The sequence below is a fragment of the Mustelus asterias genome, unplaced genomic scaffold (genome assembly GCF_964213995.1).
Source record: "Mustelus asterias unplaced genomic scaffold, sMusAst1.hap1.1 HAP1_SCAFFOLD_42, whole genome shotgun sequence".
Classification (NCBI taxonomy): Eukaryota; Metazoa; Chordata; class Chondrichthyes; order Carcharhiniformes; family Triakidae; genus Mustelus; species Mustelus asterias.
Window position 1 is genome coordinate 2,940,335 of NW_027590119.1, and position 20,666 is coordinate 2,961,000.

At 45.6% G+C, this 20,666-nt stretch overlaps 2 pseudogenes across 1 annotated transcript; one reads left to right on the top strand and one right to left on the bottom strand.

Annotated features, from left to right (window-relative positions):
* Positions 1-6,808: 6,808 nt before the first annotated feature.
* LOC144482745 (uncharacterized) lies at positions 6,809-19,138 on the bottom strand (annotated as a pseudogene). Its single transcript, XR_013495952.1, has 3 exons — positions 18,755-19,138; positions 16,004-16,008; positions 6,809-9,526 (listed from the first exon to the last, which is right to left on the bottom strand). The product of XR_013495952.1 is annotated as an uncharacterized LOC144482745 (transcript).
* Positions 12,272-12,380, top strand: LOC144482816 (5S ribosomal RNA; annotated as a pseudogene).
* Positions 19,139-20,666: the final 1,528 nt, after the last annotated feature.

Here is a 20,666-nt window from a genome sequence, read left to right on the forward strand (position 1 = left end):
TATTGCGTTCAATTCTGGTCGCCACATTACAGAAAGGATGCAGAGGCTTTGATGAGGGTGCAGAAGAGGTTTTTCAGGATGCTGCCTGGATTGGAGGGTGTGAGCGACTGACAAACGAGGGTTGTTTTCTCGATAGCGGTGAGGGTGAGGGGAAACCTGATAGCAGTCTATAAAATAAGAGACATAGAATCTTTTCCCCCAGACTTGATATGTCTAATACCAGGGAGCATGCACTTAAGGTGAGATGGGCAAAGTTGAAAGGAGATGTGAGAGGGAAGTTTTTTTACACAGAGAGTGGTAGGTGTCTGGAATGCGCTGCTAGGGGTGGTGGTGGAGGCAGATACGATAGGGGCGTTTAAGGGGGTTTTAAATAAGCACATGAATATGCAAGGGATAGAGGAATATGGACCAAGGGCAGGCAGAAAGGAATAGTTTAATTTGGCATCATGTTCGACACAACATGGTGGGCTGAAGGGTCTGTTCCTGTGCTGTACTGTTCTACGGTCTATTTGTGATCTCCATTTAGAAAAAGGAAATAGAGGCACTGGAGAAGGGGCAAGAAAGATTCACAAGAATAATCCCAGAACTGTAATCACTTGTGAACTCACTGGTGTTTCACCAAGTTTGCTGACTGAGTGAATCCCTTCCCAGTCAGAGCAGGTGACCAGCCTCTGCCTGGTGTGAACTCACTGGTGGGACACGAGTCCCCGAGAGCTTTTGAAGCCACGCCCACATTTAAAGGGTCTCTCCTGGGTGTGATGATGTTGTGTCTGGGCAGGCTGGATAACCGAGTAAATCCTTTCGCACACACCGAGCAGGTGAATGGTTTCTCCCCGGTGTGAACTCACTGGTGTTTCAGCAGTGTTCATGATATTCTAAACCTCCTTGAACAGTGAGAGCAGCTGAACGGCCTCTCCCCGGTGTGAATGTGCTCGGGGATCATCAGTTCCTGAGAGCTTCTGAAGCCGGCCTCTCGGGCAGAGCATTTAAAGGGTCTCTCCTTGGAGTGAGTGGCTTTGTGTTTCTGCAGGCTGGATGAAGTAGTGAATCCCTTCCCACACACAGAGCAGGGGAATGGTCTCTCCCCAGTGTGAACTCGCTGATGTTCCCACAGGCTGGATGACCTTTTAAATCTCTTTGAGCAGTGAGAGCAGCTGAACGGTCTCTCCTCAGTGTGAATGCGCTGGTGGGACACCAGGTCCTGAGAGCTTTTGAATCCGCTCCCACAGTCAGAGCATTTAAACGGTCTCTCATTAGTGTGAGTGACTTTGTGTCTGCGCAGGTGGGATGAAGTTGTGAATCCCTTCCCACACACAGAGCAGGTGAATGGTCTCTCCCCGGTGTGAACTCCCTGGTGTTGCCGCAGGTTGGATGAAGTTCTAAATCTCTTTGAGCAGTGAGAGCAGCTGAACGGTCTCTCCTCAGTGTGAATGCGCTGGTGGGACACCAGATCCTGAGACCTTTTGAAGCCATTCCCACAGTCAGAGCATTTAAATGGTCTCTCATTGGTGTGAGTGGCTTTGTGTTTCTGCAGGCTGGATGACCGAGTGAATCCCTTCCCACACACAGAGCAGGTGAACGGTCTTTCCCCTGTGTGAACTCGCTGGTGAATCTGCAGGTTGGATGAAGTTCGAAATCTCATTGAGCAGTGAGAGCAGCTGAACGGTCTCTCCCCAGTGTGAATGCGCTGGTGGGATACCAGATCCTGAGAACTTCTGAATCCGCTCCCACAGTCAGAGCATTTAAACGGTCTCTCATTGGTGTGAGTGAGATTGTGACTCAGCAGGCTGGATGAATGAGTGAATCCCTTCCCACACACAGAGCAGCTGAACGGCCTTTCCCCGGTGTGAACTCGTTGGTGTATCCGCAGGTCGGATGAAGTTCTAAATCTCTTTGTGCAGTGAGAGCAGCTGAACGGTCTCTCCTCAGTGTGAATGCGCTGGTGGGACACCAGTTCCTGAGAGCTTTTGAAACCACTCCCACAGTCAGAGCATTTCAATGGTCTCTCATTGGTGTGAGTGAGATTGTGTTTCTGCAGGCTGGATAACTGACTGAGTCCCTTCCCACACACAGAGCAGGTGAATGGCCTCTCCCCAGTGTGAAGTCGTTGGTGTCTCTGCAGATTAGGTAAGTCAGTGAATCCCTTCCCACACACACAGCAGGTGAACGGTCTCTCCCCAGTGTGACTGCGTCGATGAATTTCCAGCAGCGATGGGAACCTGAATCCCTTCCCACAGTTCCCACATTTCCATGGTTTCTCCATGGTGTGGGTGTCCTTGTGACTCTCCAGGTTAAACAATCAGTTAAATCTCACACAGAACACGGGTACAGTCTCTCCCCGCTGTGAATGCTGCGATGTATTTTCAGGCTGTGTAACTGGTTAAAGCTCTTTCCACACTCAGTGCACTGGAACACTCTCACTCGGGTGTGTGTATCTCAGTGCATTTCTAGTCACACCGATGTTTACAATCTTTTGAAGTGAAGAGGCCAAACAAACATTTCTCCTGCTAGATTCAAAGGCCGATGATATTCAGGTCCCAAGAAATCGAGTCACTCTGTCAGATCTCGATGTGATGTTGGAGATTTCTGTCTGATTTCTCCTTGTCTAATATCCTGTAAGTCAATTTAGAAAAAACATTGCAATTCAGAATACGATCGAAATTCAAATCTACATTTCTAGTTTCTATGGAGCATTCATTAAAGACACAGTCATGGAGCATTAAACTTGCCGAGCAGGGCCTCCCGTATCAGCACACAGGCAGCTGCTTTGTGAGACTGCCAGCAGTACAGACAAGTCAGAGATAAGGGTGTCCTCAGAAGTGGGATTCATTGTGAAAGCTCAGGGACGATTGATAAGATGTAGGAATTCTATGATTCTAATGAACGTTCTTTCCTCTCTCATTCCCCAAAAGCTGTAAATCTCCATCCCACACACTCTCCCTCCATTCTCACTCTGCTGTATCTAATATTCACCCTCCCAATTCTCCTGAAGGTGCTGATTGAGGCTGATTGACAGATCCATGCTCACTGCTTCCTGTCCAGCACAGAAATCAGAACAAATAGGAGCTGCAGTCAGCATTCGGCCCATCGAGTCTGCTCAACCATTCATTGAGATTATTGGTTGATCTACCTCTGCATTATTTTCCCCACACTGTCCCCCATATCCATCGATATCTTCAATATCTAGAAACCTATCAATCCCTCTCTTGAAAATTCTTGATGACTGAGGCTCTATAGTCCTCTGGGGTAGAGAATCCAAAACATCACCACATCCTTGAGTGAAGAAATCCTTCCTCATCTGAGCTTTCTCTCCATTTTCCAGCCTGTTCCCAATAATTATTGACTCCCTTGTCATTCAAAAACTGTCTAATTCATCCTTGAATATATTCAATCCCTCCACTGGTCCCTATGGAAGAGAAATCTAGATACTAACAATTCTCTGAGGGAAGAGATTGTTGGAAATATATAATATAGCTGCAGTCCAAAATTACACAGCCAGATATAAGAAGTGTATTTTATTACAGAGCTATAAATAATATATCTAATCTGTGCCATATAACAACAGGGGAGTGGATAGCCTCGTGGTATTATCGCCAGACTATTAATCCAGAAACTCAGCTAATGTTCTGGGGACCCAGGTTCGAATCCTGCCACGGCAGATGGTGGAATTTGAATTTAAAAACAGAATTAAGAATCTACTGATGACCATGAAACCATTGTCGATTGACCAAAAAACCCATCTCGTTCATGAATGTGCTTTAGGGAAGGAAATCTGCCGTCCTTACCCAGTCTGGCCTACATGTGACTCCAGAGCCACAGCAATGTGGTTGACTCTCAACCAGCTTCTGAAATGGCCCAGCGAGCCACTCAGTTCAAGGGCAATTAGGGATGGGCAATAAATGCTGGCCCAGCCTGCAATGCCCGTGGCCCAAGGATGAATAAAAAAAACCCCAACATCAGACATGTCTCTGTCCTACATTAGTTTACTGTCCCCTTTAATATATTTCAGAAATTAGATGGGCACATGAATGAAATAAACTTGCTGGGGAAACATAGAAACATAGAAACCCTACAGTGCAGAAGGAGGCCATTCGGCCCATCGAGTCTGCACCGACCACAATCCCACCCAGGCCCTACCCCCACATATTTACCCGCTAATCCCTCTAACCTACGCATCTCAGGATTCTAAGGGGCAATTTTTAACCTGGCCAATCAACCTAACCCGCACATCTTTGGACTGTGGAAAGGGGATATAGAAAGGGAATGGGACTGACTGGATTGTTCTACAGAGAGTCGGCATGGATTCGAGTTACTGAATGGACTCCTTCTGCGCTGTAATGACTCGATGAGTGGAAATATATAACATAGCTTCAGTGTTACATTACAAGATGAGAAATAATAATAAATGTACTTTGTTACAGAACCATAAATAATATATCAAATCTACAATATAACAACACTAGGCATATCTCTGTCCTATATTAATTTATTGTTCTCTTAAATGTCAGCCATCACCTGGGGAAACCAGCCCTTTAATTGTGAACATTCGGAAAGGGACCATCCTTTTAGCCAGACAAATCAATGTGTCAAGCTGAGGGAGCAAAGATGTCAATGTCTTTAAGAGAGAGAGAGACCTGGGCCAACCTTTCCAGAGTCTGCACCCTCCCTGGATTCACTTCCTTTCCCTTCAGTTGCTGCAGGTCCCCAATTTCCCCTAGAATGAGAAAATAAATGGAAAGGGGGAGAAAAGAAAGTGTTTTACTCACAGATGTGGGCGACAGAAGGAAGTTTGAGTCTGTCTGAAGCTCAATCTTCATTCAGAGACCTCTTTTTAGGTCAAACCAAGTAAACAAACTCAAATTAAATCAGGACAAAGTAAAAGGGGCAGCTCCCCAAAAAGGAGGGGGAACAGCCCGAACAGAAATCAAAATGCAAAGGAAAGGAAACTTAAAAACATCAAATTAAAATGTGATTATTAGGGTCAATAATGCACCCCAACCCCTGCGGTGCCCAGCGGGCGCGGAAAGCGTCAACCTCGCCCGTGGACACCGCATGCTCCCTCTCCAGGGACACCTGGCCGCGAACGTAGCCGCGGTAGAGGGGAAGACAGTCAGGATGGACGGCCCCCTCGATCGCCCGCTGCCTGGACCGGTAAATGGCGCGTTTCACCAGGCCCAGGAGCAGGTTCACGAGGAGGTCGCCATCCCGACCCTCCCCTCTCCGCACCGGGTGTCCGTAGATCAGGAGCGTGGGACAGAAGTGCAAACAAAACATCAATAAAAGGTTCTTCAGGAAAACAGTAAGAGGCAACTTAACTGAAACATATAAGATCCTGAGGCATTTTGACAGGGTGGATGTGGAGGGCATGTTTCCTCTAGTAGGAGAATCCAGAACAAGGGGTAACTGTTTAAAATAAGTTCATTTAAAGCAGAGATGAGGAAACTTTTTTTTCCCCAGAGCGTTGACAGTTCCTGGAACTCTTCCTCAAAAGTTGCTGTAAGAATCACCATTGAATATTTTGAAGGCAGAGCGAGATAGATTCTTGATTAACAAGGGAGTGAAAGGTTAACGGGGTAAGTGGGAATGTGGGGTTGAGGTTACAATCAGATCAGCCATTATCTTACTGAACGACAGAGCAGACTCGAGGGGCTGAGTGGCCAGTGCTTGCTCCTAACTCATATACTTGAATGTATCAAACACAGAACAGGTGACTGAGTCTGTGACTAACACACTCATCACTGGACCAAATTCCTTCTGATATTCCAATTCCTTCAGAGTGATAACCATCATCATTGTGTTCAGCCTCAGAATTCTCTGTGTTGTGTCTCACTGTGAAAGTTTATCACACGATGATGTTTTCATTCAGACCTGAAACACCTGTTAATAGTTCCCCAGTCATTGCTGGGGTTCAATCACCTATTAGTGCTGTTCCAATCCTGTCTTTTGTTGCGATATCCAGACACACTAAAGATGCTTTCACCCTCACACGAAACCTGTCAAAGTCCAATTATGCTTCACAGGCAACCAATAGATCATCTATCTTGTAAATCTCAATGAATCTTTATGAAAGATTCAAACCTTCATCAGTATCCAACTGATGGACATCCAGCTCACAAAATACTTTGCTTCTGATCTTTTTGTCAAGAAGTGACAGTGCCAAGGCCAGACCTTGTTTTCTCCTTGGTCGGGAATGTAACCTGGGGTAGCACGGTAGCACAGTGGTTAGCACTGCTGCTTCACAGCTCCAGGGACCTGGGTTCGATTCCCGGCTCGGGTCACTGTCTGTGTGGAGTTTGCACATTCTCCTCGTGTCTGCGTGCGTTTCCTCCGGGTTCTCTGGTTTCCTCCCACAGTCCAAAGATGTGCGGGTTAGGTTGATTGGCCATGCTAAAATTGCCCCTTAGTGTCCCGAGATGTGTAGGTTAGAGGGATTAGTGGATAAATATGTAGAGACAAGGGGGTAGGGCCTGGGTGGGATTGTGGTCGGTGCAGACTCGATGGGCCAAATGGCCTCTTTCTGCACTGTAGGGTTTCTATGATTGAACCCGTGTCCACATCTCCACCTCATTCTTACATTGATCGGATGGTTCAGACTTCAAGAACATCAGCGGGGAATCAGACCCTGACAATTCCCACTGGCTTTCAACCATTTCTCACAAAAACTGCTGGGATTGTAAGCTCCTGCCTGAAATATACTTTCCTTTAGTTTTTAAAATTCACCATGAGACAAACATTCCCTGTTACCATGTTATAATCCTGACAGCATTATGGTGAAGGAAGAAACTGAAGCTAACCTTTATTTGGAATAGATTTATTTGCAGAGTAAAACATTACAAGTACATACCTCCCAACTCCACTCTGTGACAGTGTCTCTTTATTTGCACTCGTCCAATCAATGCCCTCCATTTGTATATATTTAATCTCAAATAATTTAGTTAACACCCAGAGTTGGAGCAGATAATGGGTCTAATCTGAGTGATTGCCATAATGTCTCAACAGGGGTTGAATCATTCTTTTGCTCCCACACTGAGTGCCAGTAAATGGCCTCTCACCTAGATGAACTCTCTGGTTTCTCCACAGATGATGACTCAGTGAATCCTTTCCCAAACTCAGAGCAGGTGAATGGTCTCTCTCCAGTGTGAACTTGCTGTTTCTGCAGAGCAGATGACTGAGTGAATCCCTTCCCACAGTCAGCACGACTGAACAGCCTCTACCCCAGTGTGACTGCATTGATGAGTTTTCAGTGCAGATGGGTAATTGAATCCCTTCCCACAATCCTCCCATTTCCACAGTTTCTCTGTGGTGCCAGAGTCCTTGTGTCTCTCCAGGTTGAAGCTTCGTCCACATACAGAACGTGTCTACAGTTTCTCCCCACGCTGCATGTTGTGGTGTTTTTTTCAGGCCGTGTAACTCGTCTACAAAGAGTCAAATAGGTTTGAGAAACCCAATGCATTCCTTCTGAGCTGTAATGACTCTGACTGGAAAGATACAGCGTAGCTACATGTAATATAGTTTAAGTTTATTGATTAGTGTCACAAGTAGGCTTACATTAACACAGCAATGAAGTTACTGAAAATCCCCGAGTTGCCACACTCCGGTGCCTATTCAGATACACAGAGGGAGAATTTAGCATGGCCGATGCACCGAACCAGCATGTCTTTCCGACTGGGAGGAAACTGGAGCACCGGAGGAAACCCATGCAGACACGGGGAGAATGTGCAAACTCCACACAGACAGTGACCCAAGCCAGGAATCAAACCCGAGTCCTTGGCGCTGTGAGGCAGCAGTGCTCACCATAATATGATAGTAAACTAATAAAAATAGAAATGTGTTGAATTAGAAAACCATAAAAAATGGTCCACCAATCACTTCAGTCTCCACAGTTGCATGGCTTCTCCCTAATGTGATTGAGAACGGAGTTGTTTCCTTCCATGTACAAAATTCTCTGCTGTTCAGATAATCTGATGCTTTGTGCAAGTTTCCTGACCCCAAATCCTCCTCTTCTCAAACCAACTATATTAACACTGAAACAGAGCTGAAGTTATTTTTCAATTCAGCAGAAACAGACCCAAAGGAACATGGTTTAGTTTGAATATGCTCAACAGGAAAATACAATCACAATAGTTCCTTGTGAATTCACTGGTGTCTCAGAAGAGTGGATGAGGTAACATATCCCTTCCCACACCGGGAGCAAGTGAATGGCCTCTCCCCTTTGTGAATTCGCTGGTGTATTGCTAGGCTGGATGAATCAATGAATCTCTTGCCACACACACAGTAGGTAAAAGGCCTCTCTCCAGTGTGAACTCGCTGGTGTACAACTAGTTTGGATGACGATTAAATCCCTTTCCACTCTGGGAGCAGGTGAATGGCCTCTCCTCTTTGTGAGTTCGCCAGTGTATTGCTGGGTTGGATGAGTCAGCGAATCTCTTCTCACACTGGGTGCAGGTGGGATGAACAAGTGAATCCCTTCCCACAATGAGAGCAGGTGAATGGCCTCTCCCCAGTGTGAACTCGCTGGTGTGCCCGCAGGTTGGATACCCAAGTGAATCCCTTCCCACACTGAGAGCAGGTGAACGGTCTCTCCCCAGTGTGAACTCGCTCGTGTACCTGCAGGTTGGATGAACAAGTGAATCCCTTCCCACACTGAGAACAGGTGAATGGTCTCTCCCCCGTGTGAACTCGCTGGTGCCTCCGCAGGTGGGATGAACAAATGAATCCCTTCCCACACTGAGAACAGGTGAATGGCCTCTCCCCAGTGTGAATTCGCTGGTGTGTCTGCAGGCTGGATGACTGAATGAATCCCTCCCCACACTGAGAGCAGGTGAATGGCCTCTCCCCAGTGTGAACTCGCTGATGCATCCGCAGGTGGGATGAACAAGTGAATCCCTTCCCACATTGAGAGCAGCTGAATGGTCTCTCCCCAGTGTGAACTCGCTGGTGTGACTGCAGGTAGGATGATTGAGTGAATCCCTTCCCACACTGAGAGCAGGTGAATGGTCTCTCCCCAGTGTGAACTCGCTGATGTCTCTGCAGGCTGGATGACAGAGTGAATCCCTCCCCGCACTGAGAGCAGGTGAACGGTCTCTCCCCAGTGTGAACTCGCTGGTGTGACTGCAGGTTGGATGATCGAGTGAATCCCTTCCCACACTGAGAGCAGGTGAATGGTCTCTCCCCAGTGTGAACTCGCTGATGTCTCTGCAGGGTGGATGACTCAGTGAATCCCTTCCCACACTGAGAGCAGGTGAATGGCCTCTCCCCAGTGTGGCTGCGCCGATGAGCTTCCAGCAGAGATGGGGCTCTGTATCCCTTCCCACAGTCCCCACATTTCCATGGTTTCTCCATGGTGCAGGTGTCCTTGCCTCTCTCTTGGGTGGACAATCAGTTGAAGCCTCGTCCACACACAGAACACGAGTACAGTCTCTCCCCGCTGTGAATGGTGTGATATTTATTCAGGCTGTGTAACTGGTTAAAGCTCTTTAGTCCATGCACTGGAACACTCTCACTTGAGTGTGGCAGCGTGTTGGTGCTTTTCCAGTCACACTGATGTTTGGAATCTTTTCAAATCAACAGACTGGACAATAATTTCTCCTTCTAGATTCAAAGGCCGATGATATTCAGCTCCCAAGGAATATGACTCTGTCAGATCTAGACGTGACGTTTGAGATTTCGGCCTGTGATTCCTCTTTCAGTATCCTGTAAAACAAGTTTACAAAAGTCATCAGTGTCAGTACAGGATGGAAATTCAGAACAGACAATTCTAGTTTCTATGGAACATTCTTTCCTATTTCAGTCCCAAAACATTGTGAATCTCCATCCCACACACTCTCCCTCCATTCTCACTCTGCTGTATCTAATATTCACCCTCCTAATTCTCCTGAAGGTGCTGATTGAGGCTGATTGACAGATCCATGCTCACTGCTTCCTGTCCTGGACACAGAGACCATAACAAATAGGAGCTGCAGTCGGCCATTTGGTCCATCGAGCCTTTTAAACTATTCAATGAGATAATTCGTTCATCTACCTCGGCATCATTCTCCCCACACTAAACCCATATCCCTTGATATCCTCAATATCTAGAAACCAATCAATCTCTCTCTTGAAAATAGTTGATGACTGAGGCTTCACTGTCCTCAGGGGTTGAGAATTCCAAATCTTTACCACATCCTTGGGTGAAGAAATCCCCCCACGTATTAGCTTCTGCTCCATCTTCTTGTCTGTTCCCCATAACCCTTGTCAGTCAAAGATCTGTCTAACTGGGATATATTCAATGATCCTCAGCCTCCACTGGTCCCTGTGGAAGAGAAATCCAAAAGACTAACAACCCTCTGAGGGAAGAGACGTCTGGAAATATATAACGTAGCTACAGTTCCATATTACAAGATATTCAGATCCCAAGGAATATGACTCTTTCTAGATGTGGCGGTTGAGATTTTTGCCTGTGATTCCTCGTTCAAAATCCTGTGAAATGAGTTTGCAAAAGTCATCACAGTCAGTATAGGATAGAAATTCAGAGCAGACAATTCTAGTTTCTCTGGAACATTCTTTCCTATTTCATTCCCAAAAAGTTGTAAATCTCCATCCATATCTATGGATTCTATTTACAAATGAAAGTGGATGAGCACTTGAAGGAAATAAACTTGCAGGAGAATGGGGATATCGAGTGGGAATGGGACTGGAATGTTATACAGAGAGTCAGCCTGGACTCGAGTTACCAAATGGATTCCTTCTGTGCTGTAATGACTTTATGACTGGAAGTGTATAACATCGCTGCAGCATTATATTACAATGCATGAAATAATAATAAATATATTTTATTACAGAAGCATAAAGAATGTATCTAATCTGAGTACCATATAATAACACTAGACATATCTCTGTCCTATATTAATTTACTGTACGCCTGAATGTCAGCCATCTCCTGGGGAAAGCTGCCCTTTAATGTGAACATGAGGAAAAAGACCATCCTTTTCGACAGACAAATAAATGTGTCAAGCTGAGGGAGCAAAGGATGTTTACCAGGCTGATTCAGGGAATCGCGGGACTGATGTATGAGGAGAGACTGACTCGGTTAGGATTGTTTTCGTTGGAGTTCAAATGAATGAGGGGGGAATCTCAAAGAGACTGATAAAATTCTAACAGGTCGAGACAGGATAGATGCAGGGAGGATGTTCCTGATGGAGTCCAGAACTGGGGGTCACAGTCTGAGGATTCAGGGCAGACCATTTAGGACGGAGGTGAGTAGACATTTCTTCACCCAAAGAGTGGTGAGCCTGTCGAATTTATTACCACAGGAAGTAGTTGGTGCCAAAACATTGAATGTATTCAAGAGGTGGCTGGATATAGCACTTGGGGCGAATGGGATCACAGGTTATGGGGAAAAAGCAGGATTCGGCTATTGAGTTGGATGATCAGCCATGATTGTAATGAATGGCAGAGCAGGCTCGAAGGGCCAAATGGCCTCCTCCTGCTCCTATCTTCTATGTTTCTATATCAATGTCTTTAAGAGAGAGAGAGACCTGGGCCAACCTTCCCAGAGTCTGCAACCTCCCTGGATTCACTTCCTTTCCCTTCAGTTGCTGCAAGTCCCCAATTTCCCGCAGAATGAGAAGAGAAACTCACAGATGTTGGCCTCCTTTAGGTCAAACTCACAGATGTGAACGACAGGAGAAAGTTTGACTCTCTCTGAATCTCCATCTTCAATCACACAAGGCCCGCGCTCTCCATGGCTGGAGGACCAGAGTCCTTCCGGTCCTCCAAATCTTCCTATTGGCCAGAGCTGGTAAGGGGCCGTGAATCAAAGGTGCGCATGTGCGAGTTTGGGGGGAATGCGCATGTGCGGGTGTGGGGCGGGGCCCGGGACAAAGTCGGCGCACTGACCATTGTCTGTCCGGCTCTTCCAGCCTTTCCCATTGGACAACAGCTCAGCGCGGCTGGAGGACAAAGTCCCGCCCACCCCCACGTGGGGCTCCGCCCCTCATTGTCTGTCAACGGGGTTTGACCAATGGAAACTCCGGAGGACCAGAGGTTCTCTGGTCCTCCAGCCAATCAGAGCTCCCCATTGCCTGAATGCGGAAGTGGACAATAAGACCATAAGACATAGGAGCGGAAGTAAGGCCATTCGGCCCATCGAGTCCACTCCACCATTCAATCATGGTTGATTTCGAGCTTGTTCAGCTGCTCATTCCTGCCCAGCGAAGCTGCTGCCGCTCTCTCTCTCTGAATGAAGATTGAGCTTCAGACAGACTCAAGGAAGTGAAAAGAATCAGCCAATGCCTACGACCATACTAGTCTGAAAACGCCTGATCTCGGAAGCTAAGCAGACTCAGGCCTGGTTAGTAGTTGAATGGAAGACCTCCTGGGAATACCAGGTGTAGTAGACTTTAGGGTGGCATGGTGGCACAGTGGTTAGCACTGCTGCCTCACAACGTCAGGGACTCGGGTTCGATTCCTGGTTTGGGTCACTGTCTGTGTGGAGTTTGCATGTTCTCCCCATGTCTGCGTGGGTTTCCTCCGGGTACTCCGGTTTCCTCCCACAGTCCAAAAGATGTGTGGGTCAGGTGGATTGGCCATGTTAAATTGACCCTTTGTGCCAGGGGGACAAGTTAGGTTAAATGCACAGGGGTACGGGGATAGGGCCTGGGTGGGATTGTGGTTGGTGCAGACTCGATGGGCCGAATGGCCTCCTTCTACACTATAGGATTGTATGATTCTATGAAGTGAATCCAGAGAGGGTGCAGACTCTGGAAAGGTTGGCCCAGCTCTCTCTCTCTCTCTCTCCCTCTCTTAAAGACATTGACATTCTTTGCTCCCTCAGCTTGACACATTGATTTGTCTGGTTAAGAGGATGTTCTCTTTCCTAATGTTCAGAATTAAAGGGCTGCTTTCCCCAGGAGATGGCTGACATTTAAGGGGACAGTAAGTTAATATAGGACAGAGATATATCTCGTGATTTTTTTTGTCACAGATTCGATAAATTATTTATGGTTCTGCAATGAAGTAATTTATTCTTATTTATATTCTTGTAATATTGTACTGTACCTATGTTATATACTTCCAGTTATAGAGTCATTCCAGCAAAGGGGTCCTTTCAGCCACACAAGTCCGTCCTGACTCTTGGTAAAAGTCTCTTAGTTCTGGAAGCAGTGAGCATGGATCTGTCAATCAGCCTCAATCAGCACCTTCAGGGGAATTGGGAGGGTGAATATTAGATACAGCAGAGTGAGAATGGAGGGAGAGTGTGTGGGATGGAGATTCACAGCTTTTGGGGAATGAGAGAGGAAAGAATGTTCCATAGAAACTAGAATTGTCTGTTCTGAATTTCTATCTTGTACTGACAGTGGTGAATTTTGTAAACTCCTTTTACAGGATATCCGAAGGTGAAGATTTGCAGGCAGAAATGTCAAACCAAATGTCACACTAAGATCTCACAAATTCACTCTATTTATCGGAACCTGAATATCATCAGTCTTTCAATTTAGAAGGATAAATTTTTGTCTGTTCTGTCTTTTTCAGGAGATCTTAAATATCAGTGTGCCTGGAAAAGCACTGAAACACACACACACCTGAGTGAGCGTGTTCCAGTGCACGGACTGTGGAAAGAGCTTTAACACAGTTGAACAAACATTGCACCATTCACATCAGGGAGAGAAATTAATTGTGTTCTGTGTGTGGACGAGCCTCAGTAGATCGTGAAACCAGCAGAGTCACAAGGACACCCGCACCATGGAGAAACGGTGGAAATGTGGGACTGTGAGAAGGGATTCAATTACCCATCAAAGCTGGAAACGCATCGACGCAGAAACACTGGGGAGAGGCCATTCACCTGCTCTCAGTGTGGGAAGGGATTTAGCCAATTCTCCCTTCTGCTTACACACCAGCGAGTTCACACCGGGGAGAGGCCGTTTGCCTGTTCTGAGTGTGGGAAGGGATTTAGTGATTTATCCACACTGCTGAGACATCAGCGAATTCACAATGGGGAGAGTCCATTCACCTGCTCTGACTGTGGGAAGGGATTCATTCAATCATCCCGTCTGCTGGCACACCAGCGAGTTCACACTGGGGAGAAGCCATTCACCTGCCCTGTTTGTGGAAAAATTTTCAGTAATTCATCCACGCTACTGACGCACCAGCGAGTTCACACTGGAGACAGACCGTTCAATTGCTCTGACTGTGGAAAGGGATTCATTCAGTCATCCCACTTGCTGACACACCAGCGGGTCCACACAGGGGAAAAGCCATTCACCTGCTCTGAGTGTGGGAGAGGATTCAGTGATTCATCAAACCTGCTGACACACCAGCAAGTTCACACTGAGAAGAAACCATTCAACTGCTGTGTGTGTGGAACGGGATTCAAACATTCAGCAACCGTGATGAAACACCAGCGAGTTCACACCAGGGAGAGGCCGTTCACCTGCTCCATGTGTGGGAAGGGATTCACATTGTTATGCAACTTGCAGAGACATGTGATGGGTTTGATGCTGGTGAGAAAGGGGGGGGGGTCAGGTAGAACAAAGAGAAAGTCAGGGATTGGTTAGAGGGCGGGTGGAGATTAAATGACAAAAATGTCCCGGAACCCAAGGCAAAGGGAGAGGTAATGGTTGTAATAAAGAAACAATAAGAAGTTTTAACAACAGCAGGTTAAAGTCCAAGAGGAACCTGGTGTTGTTAAAACTCTTACTGTGTTTACCCCAGTCCAACGCCGACATCTCCACATCGTAAAGAAACAAAGCATTGGCCCAGAGTAAGTGTGAATGGTAGAATAAAGGACAGCTCTGTCTGGAAGCAAAAAAACATGAAAACAAGATGCAAACTGACACTCAGCAAATAAAAAACAAATCCAAATGGAGGAGAGAGTTCAGGGTGTGAAGTTGTTGAACTCAACGTTGAGTCCAGAAGGCTGTAAAGTGCCTCATCGGAAGATGAGGGGCTGTTTGTCCAGCTTGTGTTGGGCTTCTCCGGAACATTGCAGCAGGCCGAGGACAGAAATGTGAGCGTGAGAGCAAGGTGGTGAATTCTAATGGCAAGCGGAAGGTCAGGGTCATGCTTGTGGACTGAGCGGAGGTGTTCCACAAAGAGGGCAAGGAACAGGCTACAGATGAATTAAAGAGAACCCATTTGTGTCCAGAACATTGTGAACATCCTTTTACTCTGGTTGTCTTTGATCCTCAAGTCATTTTCTGTTTGTTTTAACCATGTTCTGTTTCATTAATAAACTTTTATCAGCAAATTTTGATTTTTCTGGACTTTTCCTGATGAGATTGATGCACTTTAGGGAAAGTGGGTGAGAGGGGTTGGCAGGCTCTTTAACAGAAAGTGAATCCCTCTGAGATAATTGGCAAAGGAGCCAGAGGGGGAGATGGGATTTTATTTTATTGTTTGACACAACAAGTTGTTCTGATTTGCCTGAAAGCAGATTCAATAGTTTCCCTCCAAAGGAAGAAGACTGGAAAGGGAAGAATTTGCAGGGCTGTGGGAAAGAACAGAGCAGTTGGATGAATCAGAGAGTTCTTTCAAAGAGATAGCAGGGGCACGATGGGCTGAATGGACTCCTCCTGCAGCCTGTCAATCTCAGCCTCCTGCTTTTGTGCAGGTTAAAAGGGACAGATTTCAGTGCAGCCTCTTCCCTGTATCTGTATTTAAAGAGACAGGTTTCTCTTTAGCTGAGTGACCGACATAACAATTGGTTGGAGGCCCTTTTCCCACTCAGTCCTCCAGCACCTTCCTGTCTCTCTATTAGTGCGATCCCCAGAGCAGCTTCCCAACTGGGGCGCAGGCCTCGTTATTCTCAGCTAGATTCAGCCCACAGCTCTGTCGCCTGGCTCTCACTGACACCAGCAAGAGAGAGACAGAAAGGTGCCCCAGGCTCAAATGGGAAATTGAAACTCGGGTCTTTAAATTAACTGTTAGGGTCTCTGTAATGATCAATAATTTTAAAAAATGAATTCTAAACCCAGTGAGTAAATTAAAGAATCACACGACAAAACTTCAAGTTTATGGTGTTTACTCCAACTGGAAGCAACAATGAACAAAGAACAAAGAAAATTACAGCACAGGAATAGGCCCTTCGGCCCTCCAAGCCTGCACCGACCATGACTAAACACTTTTTTGTCGGGAACATTGCCCTTAAACTGTAAAATTGAACTTTGCCCTTTCGCTCTTAACACAATCAAATATCCCAGTCAATGGTTATATTTTATGCTGTCTTGGAATTTTGACCCACAATTCTCCAAGAATGAGTCCAAATTGATTCTTCACTCCCCGAGGTTTTACTTCCATTGTTTTCCTTTTCTCGTCCGGCAACCTTTAATCCCAGAACTATCATTCAAAATGATGGTTCCCCAGGGCATTTTCCCACCAACATAAGCCAGACGAATCTTCCACATTTGTTTCACAATTCACAGGAATTTGTAACCAACATTCGACATAGGAACATAAGTCGGCCATTTGGCCCTTTGAGTCTGCTCCCCCATTTATTTAGATCATGGCTGATCTGTTTGTGTTGCGTTCCACATTCTCGTTAATAGAGAAAGCTTAACATTAACAATTGAACAGACTTCTCTCTATCCCTCTCAGACCAGGACATGAAGTGACCGCTCCAAAAACATGGATAACTTGTAAAACTAACAGCTCTCAACACCTCTCTGTAAACATCTCTCCCTCCACCTCTCTCTACCAAATTGCCTTCTCAAGACCACTTTTTTATATTTTTAAAATGTCGAAAGCCCACCTTAGCCCCCCATAAATCTTGAATTATAAACTATAATAGACGTGAGTTTACTGGGCGATTTATAAACAAATCAACTGTCTGTTGAACTTTTCTACAGAACGGAAAGGGGTGGGGAGTGAGCAGAATAAACTTGGCCCACAATTACTTCACACAAATTTAAAAACTTCCCTAACAACAAAACAAACTTAATTCTAAACTTAATCTATTAATTGTTTTGTTATATTCCTCAACCTAATTATTTTAATTAATCAGTTTTTGTTAGGGATGGGTAACTTCTGTTCTTTATAAACTGGTTCACTCATTTTGTTTATTCTACATGGGCTCGGAGAATCAGAACCCAGACTTTATCATCCTTATCCTTTTTATCCTTTTGCCACCACTCCCTCTGTTTTGTGGGAGGGTCGTGGGGATTCCAATCAGACCGAATCAAATTATCATAAAAGTAAAATACTGCGGATACTGGAATCTGAAGCAAAAACAGAAAATGCTGGAAGGTCTCAGCAGGTCTGACAGCATCTGTGGAGAGAGAATAGAGCCAATGTTTCGAGTCTGGATGACCCTTCATAAGAGCTCTTATGAAATGTCAACCAAACACGAAACATTGGCTCTATTATCATTTTATCGATAAGTTTCTTGTTCTTAGTTTCCAAATGGCAGGTAAGAGACCTGTCCAGTCCCCACTCAAGTTCTGATTTTTCACTGGCCGTGCTTGGGTAGGATTATAACCGTTAGAATCTACACTCAGAGATCTGCTTTTCAGTCCAGTGCTACTTGGAGTGTACCGTCACTTCACCAACTATCAGGTCACAAGTCTCTCTCAGTTCTCATCACAAATTTATGATAAAATAATTTAAACAATTCCTGAGAACGCATCTTCACTTCTTAGTCAGCTTCCTATCACCGTTTGTTGATTGGTCAGACCCCCTTTTTACAAATTTGGGTATCTCAGCCACTGAACACCAGCCGGTCCTGGAATAAGTTTAATTCTAACTCATTCTGAGTAAATATTCTCACCAGGTCCTCTGTCGGGGCCCTGCTAAGCAGCTTTAATGGTCCGTGATTGCAGAAACTGAGCAGTCACAGGAATGTGGTCAAAATAGTCCAGTCCCAGAATGCCTCACATTCAATCTGCAGTCCTTCAATTATAACAGAATATGTGGCTGTCTGTAGCTGCCTCGGCCGTGGTCAACCCCAACACTGCCTTCCTGAACTGCTACAATGCCTGAGGTGTAAGTACACCCACAGTGCTGTTAGGGAGCGATTTCCAGCTACACATTCCAGACTTTCACAAGACTGTAGGTGGATACCAGATTGATATATTCCATTCAACCACACCTAAGGTGAGTTATTCCAATTTCTTTATTGTCCAGGACAATATATTCACAATATCTTTAAAACAGAAATTAAACATTCCCATTTCATTTCAGGTATTAACATATTCTGTTAGTTTGTTCTTTATTGTCAATGTCAGGCTGGGGTTGTTCCCCTTGGAGCAAAGGAGGTTGAGGGGAGATTTGATAGAGGTGGACAAGATTCTGACAGGTTTAGATAAGGTGGACAAAGAAAAACTGTTCCCATTAGCTGACAGGACAAGGACGAGGGGGGCACAGATTTAAGGTTTTGGATCAGAGATGCAGTGGGGGGATGTGAGGAAGAATATTTTGATGCAGCGAATGGTAATGACCTGGAACTCGCTGCCTACGAGGGTGGAGGAAGTGGAGACAATAAACAATTACAAAGGAAATTGGATGGGTGTTTGGGGGGTTTCAAACAGAAATAGTGACTCTTAACTTCCTCACACCCTGTCACTCTGTGATCCTTGTGAAATCTGAAACCAGGTATTCGCAACAAGGCTCAAAGAGCATCAGCCCACTGGAGGCAAAGTCATGAGACCGGCCAGTCCAGCAGAAAGAAACCCTTCGACCCTCCCCATCGACCAACTGTGAAAATGAACAAAATGCAGTCCTGGATGTAATTGAGAGCAGAAACAATGACAGCAGAATCCAACCCCTGGAATCACTCGTGAACTTGTTGATGTTTCAGCAGCTGGGATGAAACTATGAATCCCCTCCCACACTGAGAGCAGGTGAACGGCCTCTCCCCAGTGTGAACTCGCTGGTGTCTCTGCAAGTCTGAAGACTGAATGAATCCCTTCCCACACTGAGAGCAGGTGAATGGCCTCTCCCCAGTATGAACTCGCTGGTGTCTCCGCCGTTCAGAATACAAAGCAAATTCCTTTCCACACTCAGTGCAGATATACGGCCTCTCCCCAGTGTGAACTCGCTGGTGTGAATGCAGGTGGGATGATTGACTGTAATTCTTCCCACACTGAGAGCAGGTGAATGGTTTCTCCCCAGTGTGAACTCGCTGGTGTTGCTGCAGGTGGCCTGACTCAGTGAATCCCTTCCCACACTGAGAGCAGATGAATGGTCTCTCCCCAGTGTGGCTGCGCCGATGAGCTTCCAGCTCTGATGGGGCTCTGTATCTCTTCCCACAGTCCGCACATTTCCATGGTTTCTCCATGGCTCAGATGGACAATCAATTATAGCTCCATCCACACACACAACACGGGTAGAGTCTCTTCCCTTTAGGAATGGTGTGATATTTATTCAGGCTGTGTAACTGGTTAAACCTCTTTATTCAGTGCACTGGAATACTCTCACTTGAGTGTGGCAGTGTGTTGGTGCTTTTCCAGACTTACTGGTGTTTGAAATCTTTTCAAATCGGCAGACTGGACAACCATTCCTCCTTCTCGACTCAAGGCTGATGATATTCAGGTTCAAAGGAATTTGACTCTATCAGATCTGGACATGACGTTTGAGATTATCGTCTGTGATTCCTCTTTCAATATCTTGTAATATCCTCCTCCTAGATTCAAAGGCCGATGTTAAGGTCCCGATGAATTGGGAGACTCTGTCAAATGTTGACTTTTGTCTGTAAATCCTCACCTTCTGATATCCTGTAAAAGGAGTTTACAAAAGAAATCAGAGTCAGTACTGGATAGAAATTCAGAACAGACAATTCTAGTTTCTATTGAATATTCTTTCCTTTCTCATTCCCCAAAAGCTGTAAATCTCCATCCCACACACTCTCCCTCAATTCTCACTCTGCTGTATCTAATAGTCACTCTCCCAATTCTCCTGAAGGGACCAATTCTTGCTGACCAACAGATCCATGCTCACCGATTTTATGTGTTAACTGGACTAAAAAACCCATGTACTACACAGTATTGTGTTACTGGATATATGGGGGATGAGCGGAAGAACTTGATTTAAGCAGCATGTGGAAGTGGAGATAGATGGCACCAGAAGGAAATAAACTGGCAAATTTACTTGCAATGGGGATATGGAGGAGTGACTGGGACTGACTGAATGTAACCAGGACTTGAAAATTATGAGAGGCCGAGAAAGGGTAAAAAGGACTGACATGTTTCCCATAGTGGAGGAGCGATTAACAGGCATAACACTGAAAATGTCAGAGGTCAAGAGTCTGCTGAAGGGTCAACCAGACTTGAAATGTTGGCTCCATTCTCTCGCCACTGATGCTGTCAGATCTGCTGAGATTTTCCAGCATTTTCTGTGTTTTTTCCAGATTGCAGCATCCGCAGATATTTTGCTTTTTGCATAAATTTTAAAAGTGACTGGTAGACGGTTTACAGGGGGCAAGAGGAAAAACCTTTTCTCCCAGAGGGAGGTCAGCATCTCAAATGCAGCCTAAGTTGAGATGAACCTGAAACGAGAGTCGACATGGACTTGTATTACTGAATGAACTCCTTCTGTGCTGTAATGACCAAGACTGGAAATGTGTAACATATCTATAGAACTATATTACAAAACCAGACAAAATAAATGTGTTGCATTACAGAACCATAAATAATATATTTAATCTGTCCCAAATAATAACACTAGACATATCTCTGTGCTATATTAATTTATTGTCC